We start from the raw sequence: 9,197 nt of genomic DNA on the forward strand, positions 1-9,197 counted from the left end.
CTCTCCCCCGCACAGCGGGGCACAGCGGAGGATACCATTGTCTTTTAAATATCGATTAACATTTCAATCCAACTCAAACCTCACATTTTGGCTATAGTGCTACTTTCATTCGGTTTCGGCTACAGGTAAAAAAAATATATAATATAGGCTAAAACTGGGAAAGTGAATGGGTAACTTGGAATGGTAACTGAGATCCTATATTATTTAAAATCTTTAATGGCAAAAACGTATAAAACAGCATGATTGCTGGAGCGGTGAGCTTGAATTAGGCACACAAACAGGGTTTAGGAAATGGTTCCGGTACATTACACTCTTGAGTGAAAAATGGATAGCCTATATAAACGATTACATGGATTAATGATTATAATGGATAGCCTATATAAGCGATTACATGAATTAATGATTATAATAGATAAGCTATATGAACGATTACATGAATTAATGATTATAATAGATAAGCTATATGAACGATTACATGGATTAATGATTATAATGGATAGCCTATATAAATGATTACATGGATTAATGATTATAATGGATAGCCTATATAAATGATTACATGGATTAATGATTATAATGGATAGCCTATATGAACGATTACATGGATTAATTATTATAATGGATATCCTATGATAATCTCCTTATCATAATTATCATAATGTGTCTAGGGTCATAAACCTGCTTTAAATGTCAAATTAATATAATGGTGTCATATTGGCCTAATTCAGTCATGTTAAATGTGCTTCTGTACTCTCCTATTCTCTCTCTGTCTATGCAAGGTCAAACTAGCTACAGGCTTTTTGTTGCTATCTGTCGGCTCCTCGAGTTTTGTCAATATTTCTAGTTAAGTAAGGGTCTGTTTTGAGAACACTTCATCTCTGTCCCTCCGATACGATAACCATTCTTTCAGTGCAACAAAGTCACCACTGACCAGTGACCGGTCAGAGCCGAGGTCAACGTGTTGTTTGAGACAAATGGACGCTGTTTGTCCAAAGATAAACTGTCACACCATCATCATCATCTTCATCATCTGCCATCATCATCCTCATCTGACGACGACGTAATCATCACGCTCATCCAATCCAAGAAGTCTGGAAACTCATCTATGTCACATCCTATGATGTCATTGTTTATGTTACCTAACTGATAACGGGCCATGTAAAAGTCCAGTTTTGGCGTGCTATGTGGGAGAGAGACACGACCGATGATGCCTTGCAATGCCTGTGATACTGTAACCTTCCCAGTCTCTCTGTCTGTTAATACAAGATATTTCACTATATCCAACGGCTGCCTGTGTTCTGAGTCTGCTTTTCTTTGTCGCCTTTATGAAAGTGTCTGGTACTTTGTGTGGGTGATAAGGAAAAAACAGCTCCATCAGCCTATATGAACAATTACATGGAATAATGATTATAATGGATAGCCTATATGAATGATTACATGGATTAATGATTATAATGGATACCTATATGAATGATTTCATGGATTAATGATAATGGATACCCATTTGAATGATTACATGGATTAATGATTATAATGGATACCTATATGAATGATTATAGCCTAAAAAATATTCACTGGTAGCGACAGAGTAAACAATATTTATTTAAGATTAACAGATGAACTTTTCAAAGTTAAATGCATGCCTGCAGTCTGAAACCCTGTGCCAAGACGCGTATAAAAAGGCTGATTGATGTGGCGAGATAGTGGCGAGCAGTTCATACATTCGTAGGTTAAGTCAATGACGCATCACCACCACAAACAGACCTACTACACAGGTCAAAAAGGCAGTTCCGCATACGTCACAGACAGTGTTGGGGGTAACAGCGGTAAAACTACCACCGTTACAGTAACAGTATCCTTTTTTGGGTAACGTAGTAACCGTGTTATTTTAGCAATTGGAGTACTTTATTACTAGTTACGTTTTCAAATAAGTAATCCCTTAGTTTTTAAAAAGATGTCCCTCAGATATAAAAAAGAAAGCCATATTTCCTCTTGATTTTGCCAACACGGAATACACGTACTGAAGAAAGGTGTGTGTGTGTGTGTGTGTGTGTGTGTGTGTGTGTGTGTGTGTGTGTGGCTCTGCGCATGTGCAGAAAGCCATGCGAAATGGCAGAGAACGAGAGCTCACCGTCAGCCTTTTTTGTGTATCATTCTTGTTTTTAACCATAGAGTTAATTAATATGGGACATAGATAAGGCCATGCAATGACGGTGGGCAGTAATACAACGTAACAACCTTGCTCAACTTATTCGAAAATGGGTTTTAATTGTCGGTAACGGAAAAGTATTCTAACAAGTTACTTTTGTCAGGGGGTAATCCAGTAACCTAACAGATAATTTTTTTAATGGCAGTAACTTGTAATTTAACAAGTTACGTTAAAAAGTAATGTTACCCAACACTGGTCACAGACTATTACTTTGAGTCATCTACTGCCTGTCGTGTGTGTGTGAGAGAGAGAGAGAGATACGTCCGAACCACGCACAATAAATGTCATTGCGCAGGGAATAAACAAGCGATTACAATAATTTCACAGTCACCATAATTAGTAATATGTTGGTGATACTTATCAAATGGTTTTGTTGAAAGGCATTCAAAGGTTAGAGCTCATGATTCAAGCTTTGAGTAGCTAGTGTTAGACTTCGCTTTGTGAATACGCATCCAGGCGGGGTTATTTTCAGCAGCGCACATTGCTCAGACGAAATACAACATAATAGAATTATTATAAACACAGTTGTCATTTTTATTTAGAGGGGAGAAATTGCTTTGCCAGGTTCCTAGCTGGCAGTGAAATGCAAATGGTCTCAATAACTTGAACAATGATGGTCTCCAGGTGGTCTGGAGGTGTGAAGCAATGAAGTCAGGGGAGGCAGGTGAGTCTGTGCCTCACCTTTGCAAATTGCTTCCCGTCGCTCCTATTTACATGCAACACCCACTGCATGTGGATCCCGCCCCCTTTTCTTCATTGGCTGTTGATTTGAATCAGAACGCAGTGGCCGCGCCCCTGCTGTCCATGCTCTGAGGCGAAGTCTCCCAGACTAGGAAAAGCCTGGAAAAGCCTGTTGTCGTGGGGCGCAATACCGCCGGCGGCCACAAGGCGGCGCTGTCCCCGGTCCATGGTCCCCCAAGGGGTCCCCGGCCCACCTCCGTGCCCAGGGACGGTGGCTCCCGGGGCGGGTAGAGCGTCTGAGTGCGAACCCGGCACTGTGCCAGGAGGCCCAGGGCTCCTGGCCTCTCCCCTGCTGGAAGGGGGAAGCCAGGGAGAAGGGCCGACTTATGCCATAGGATAGGTAGGGACCTTACCCAGGAAGAGGCTCCTTCCTGAGTCGGGGCCGCGAGGGGCCAAAATCCTGGTTCTTTTGAAAAAATGGAAAAATATCTAAGTGTCCAGGGCCCTTCAGGAGGAGGGCCCCTGCCTTCCTGCCTCCGGGGATTTTCTTGCAGGTGCCTGGAAGGCCGACTAATGCCATAGGATAGGTATGCCCAGGAAAGAGGCCTCTTCCTGGGGTACCAAAAATAATGGTTCTTTCAAAAAAAAACAAAGATTGTGTGTTTGTATGGCCTCCAGAGGGCCGCGTGGACCCCCTGGAGACCCCCGGCCGAAAATCTCAACTTTTTTCGGCTTATAGATCTGCTCTTTTTCGGGCTAAAACGGCCGGTACCACCATGGGTCACCCGGGGCCGGCGAAGGGCTCGTTGGATCCGGGCCGGGGGTGCGCACGCGCCGGTTCCCCCCCGGGTCCCCCCCCGGTCCCTGGGACGCTGACTGGGGCAGGGCCGTAGGAAAGGGGGGGGACAGGGGGGATTCGTGGGCCGCGGAGCGGCCTCGCGTGGGCCGCGAACCCGAACCGACCCGAACCGTTTTTTTTGCGCACGCTACGCACATGTCCCGAACGTGGCCCGGTACAAATATATCCCCTCCAACTGGGAATGGCTTCCTACGGCAATGGCCCGAGGCAACTGCGGCGAAAAAAACTGGGAAAAAAAGTCCAGAAGGCCCACGAGCCCTAGGGCTCCCAGCCTCTCCCCTGCGTGAAATTTTGTATGGGGGGAAACGTGGCCACTTGTGCCATAGGCAGGGGTGCAATGCTCACTGGACGGCCTTGCACGGCGTGCCGGAACCTAGGCACACACATATATTTAAAACTACTTTAAATTCACACTTCAACAAAGTTTACAAAGGCTCCCGACTCACGCCAGGTACATTAACATAAGAATTAGCCTATATGCATGTCAATTGTTCATTGTGTGACCTATAGTGTAGGTGTTAAGCGACGTGCGCGTCACGTCATGAAAATACAGTGCAAGCACTTCCCGAATGAGCATAGCAACACTGGCCATAGGGTAGCTAGGGACCATGGCCGGACATGAGGCACCATTCCGGGGGCGCCCCCGTCTCTCGCAGGGCCAAAGATACTGGAGGTTTCGGAAAAAGTCGAGATTTTTTCTAAGTGTCGAGGGCCCTCGAGGCTATGGGCTCCCGGCTATCTCCCCTGCATGAAATGTCGCTTGGGGGGGAGGTGGCCACTTGTGCCATAGGATAGCTAGGGACCATGCCCGGACGCGAGGCACCGTTCCGGGGGCGCCCCCGTGCAACCTAGGGCCGAGGATCTTGGAGGTTTCGGAAAAAAATTGATTTTTTTCTAAGTATGGCATCCCTGCTGGAAGGGGGAAGCCAGGGAGAAGGGCCGACTGGTGCCATAGGATAGGTAGGGACTATTCCTAGGAAGAGGCTCCTTCCTGGTGCGGCGGATAGGTGGCGCGAGGCCCCAAAATCATGTTTTTTTCAAAAAAAATCAAAAATGTGTTTGTATGTCCTCCAGAGGTCCGCGGGGAACCCTTGGAGGACCCCCGGCCGAAAATCTCAACTTTTTCGGCTTATAGATCTGCTCTTCTTCGGGCGAAAAGCGGTCGGTGCTCCGGGGCCGTGGGTCGCCCGGGAACGGCGGAGGGCTCGTTGGATCCGGACCGGGGGTGCAATCTGGAGCGAGTCGGGACGCCCACTCGCTCCAGATTGCGGCGGGCGCGGGCCCCCTTGCCCTGGATCTCCGCGCCGTACCTCCCCGCCGCCGGCCACGGTGGCCATTCTAGTCAAAGCACTGTGCTCCGGGAGCCACGCCGCCCGCAAGGGCCGTGGAACCCACGATTGATTCTGACTGATTGGCCCTCGTAACCCGCCTCTTGCAAGGGCCACGCCGGCACCTCTGGTACACCTCTGGTTGCTCGGCGGATGCTGCTTGTAGCCTGCGGGCCCGACCAGGCGCGGAGGGACCACGTGCAGAGAGGCCCTGGCCTCCTCCGCACTCCTCCGCGGCCGACCCCGGCCTAGCGAGACCGAGACGCCCCGTCTGCCCTAGTTGCCCTGAGGGTCCCCGAGAGCCGTTTGCCACGGGGGCGTGAAGGCGCGCTCCGGAGATTCGTTTCTCAAACTCTGCCTGTGTCGCGTACTCCGGCGACCGACCAAACAGCTGCGAAGCGGGCCACGGGCACCGATCGCCCGTAACATACCGCCGACATGGTAGAGGGTAAAGGAGGATGTGGTGACCGTCGCAGTGCTCCGCCGCCCCTCTCACGGGGGGGCCTTGGCGCCTCCGCGCCTCCGGCGCGTGCCTCAGCTGGGCACGCAGTCCACGGCGGAACAGGAGGCCTACCTGGTTGATCCTGCCAGTAGCATATGCTTGTCTTAAAGGGCACTGCGGACTTGTCTGAGTTGGGCGTGCAGGCACTGCCAAGTGACCACGCCGGGATAGTAACTTATATGGGTGTAGACAACATAGGTGGCGCACGCAGGAGTTGAGTAAACTAAAGTTCCCGATTGTAGACCCACAAGGCAAGTTACCTTGATGGGGTTGGGGGCGGGGGAACTTGACATGAACCTGCGAGCAGCTACGTATATGTGGGTCGTGCCCTGCACCCCGGCTGTCCCGCAACTCAGCGGTGGCTGTGCCCGAGTTAATCGAACGAGATTCCCCCTGTCCCTACCAGCTACCTAGCGAAACCATAGCCAAGAGAAATTAAATCGGCTCGAACCATAGAGGGAAGAAGACAATGTTCAGTGAGGAAACAAGATCCTGCTAATGGGAGTGATGACTTTCGTGGCACCGCTTGTACCACCAGGTACCTGCGGTCCGCAGGCCACGGGACCCCCCCAACTTATCACACGCGGAGGGATGCTAAAGTGTGGGTCATTTGGGTTCGGGGCTCCCTGGGCCGGGTCTAACTAGTGCAAGCGTTTGCAGGGAAAGATGAAATGTTAGCGAGACACTTGGAGACAGCCACTGTGTTTCCTGGCTTATCAAACAGAATACAGAATGATTTGATTGAAGCAGTCGGTGATGTGATCAGAAATGACATTAAAAAGGAGAATAATGCAGCCCCATTTTTCGCAGTAGAAGTAGATGAGACAACTGATGTCACAAATAAAGCTCAGATATCTGTAATTTTACGTTACGTGGCTACAAGTGAAAGGGCCTGTTAAGTTAAGGAGGCGTTTATGGGATTTGATGATGTCAGTGATGATAGACGTGCTGCTGCTATAGCAGAGAATGTTTTTGGAGTTTTGGAGAAATATGACTGTGTCAGAAAGCGATGTGATAGCATCGGACCTTAATGGGGTGCAGGCTAAGATAAAAGAGAGAGTCCCAGAGGCCATGTTTACCCACTGTTATGCACATAAATTCAGTCATTTTTCAGCAAGTCAACAAAACGCACTCACTTAATGGATGAAGTTGTGAAGCGGCGTTTACCTAGAGCAGCGCCCACGAGATGGAGCTCAAATTCAAGGCTGGTGCAGTCAATAAGCACACTTTTTTGAAAAAATCTAGTATAACCATAATACCTGATGATTATGTTTTAGGAGGGGGGGGATCACTGAAAATCACAGCACCCCGTCTTTATAAGTAAATCCTACTTTAAGCGCCCACCTCTAGGGGGCTGTACAAATGCAAAGAAGGGACATAGGGGCATAACACAAATCAGACTATATTGTTCGTCCAATCATTACAAAACTCACAGGATCAGACGCTAGGTCTCTACTAGGTCGGGGGCTTAGCCCCGCAGGCAACGGGCACATGCACGCGCGCGCAGCACGAAGCGCGCACGCGCGTTTTTTTGCGCAGATTTTGCGGATTTGGGTGCTTTTTTCCCTGTTTTTTGGTACTTTATTTCGGTTTTAGGGTTAGGGGTAGGGTTAGGTTAGGGTGATAGATATATAATTATTTTTTTTATTTTTTTTATTGGTGGCTTTGGATAAAACATTGGTGGCTATAGCCACCGAAGCCCACCCCTAACGACGCCACTGCACAGGATCTTGTGTGTAAATGTTTTTTTTTAAATCACACAATTAGCAGTACTATCAGTTCCAAACATGGACCTGATGCAGTTTGTTTTACATCAATGGCAGTTTGATTTCCTTTTTTTTCCTCAAAAAATCTAAATGAAGTGATTACAAAAATAAAAATAAACAACAGATGTAATGATTATTAACACAGTACTATGACTATACTGGTATTCTTTCTGTCTCAACTCACTGCAGTCTGCAGGTTCGTCTGACTGGTCCCCACAGTCATCCTTCAGGTCACATTTCAATGAGAGAGGAATGCACTTGTAGTTCTTACACACAAACTGATGGGGGAGACACATGTTTATCTTTAGAGTCAGTAATTAGACATGAGACATAGGGCTCTATTATGCACGTCTTATTTCCAGGTCTTATGCGGTAATTAAGTCATAACGCCACCATCTTATGTGCAATCGATACTTTACAAGTCGCACTGAGCGCAAAGCCAATTCTCAAGCGATTATTGTAATTCAAAGTTCTCTATAATCTGTGAAGTGTCTATATGTTAATTTGGTGTGTCAATCATGTTTTTAATATCCCTCTATCAAACAAGATGACGTGAAAAGCAAGTGTCGGGAGGCGGGTGGCACACAGTACGCACGCATGCCTGGCAGTCAAAGCCCTACTAATCAATCCATCCGATCTGAAAGACTCATGTTCCACTCATAATTTAGATGGCATTTCAAAGGCTTATTCCTTCATTAATCATGAAATAAAATAAAATCAAGGTTTTTATAACCGTTTCTCTGTAGCTTAGAAGTGAAACAAATGGTGTGCTCCCGTCCTCCCTCTTTCACTTATGCTGCACAAACATATCTGATCTACAAGCATACAACACGTCACGCATCGACCATTTTTTTGCTTGGAGGTCAGATATTTTTTGGCAGCAGTAGCAGCACTGAGCAAATTTGTTAAACATACCTATGTGTGTCCACTTGTTCTGCTGAGATAGATCAAAAGGGGGAGATGCTTTAATTATAGGCAACTGAGAATGTGAATATTTGTTGGTTTGTCCAGAGATAATATTTGTGCATTTGTGCACAGATTACCGCACTCATAATGGCAAAATGGCACTGGCCACGCCTCCACATCTTAAGTTAAGACTTAAGACCTCGCGGTAATTAAGACGTGTATAATAGGGCCCATAAAATCATACAGAGTAACATAAGAGAACCTGAGGTGAATCACCTGGTTGTCAGAGCAGTTGAACTTGCACTGCTTGTCATCAGCTGTCAAGGACAAGTAGGGGGGACAGGCACACTTGTAGCCTCCTCCAGGTGAGAGCAGACACAGGTGACTGCAGCCTCCATTGTTGGTCTGACATGGATGACCTGATACTGTAGATGTAATGAATATGAAAACCCAGACATAATATGTTAGAATACTACTTCTACTACTAACGTACCACTTATCCCAGGTAATCTTCCAAAAATAATTATTCAGGTCAAGAAAACAAATAAAGGTTGAGTTGAACTTTATTCCCTACTCAAGGGTTCTTCTGTTGCTCTTCTGACAAAGATGGTATCGAAAATGGTGGACTGAATCCGTCACAGCCAATAGTTATCTTCTTGTGACACAATCACTTCTCTCCTGTCCATCCAAGGCCCTGCTGTGATATTCGACTACTCGCTTGCCCTTAGGGGTAACCTGAGATAGTTTACCCATAGTTGCTAGGGGTGCAGTACGTTAGTCCGACAGCGCATTCCTCCGACAGTGCAGCGCTCCGACGTTTCCAATACTAAACCCGAACCAAACCCGCACCCTAACCCTAACCGCACGCGGATGCCACATAGTCGGAGAAAAGGTCTGTCGGATTAACGCATGCCTCCCAGTTGCTAGCATCTGTGTCCAAGATAAA

This window comes from Gymnoscopelus microlampas (genome assembly GCF_963454915.1).
Source record: "Gymnoscopelus microlampas genome assembly, chromosome: 7".
Lineage (NCBI taxonomy): Eukaryota > Metazoa > Chordata > Actinopteri > Myctophiformes > Myctophidae > Gymnoscopelus > Gymnoscopelus microlampas.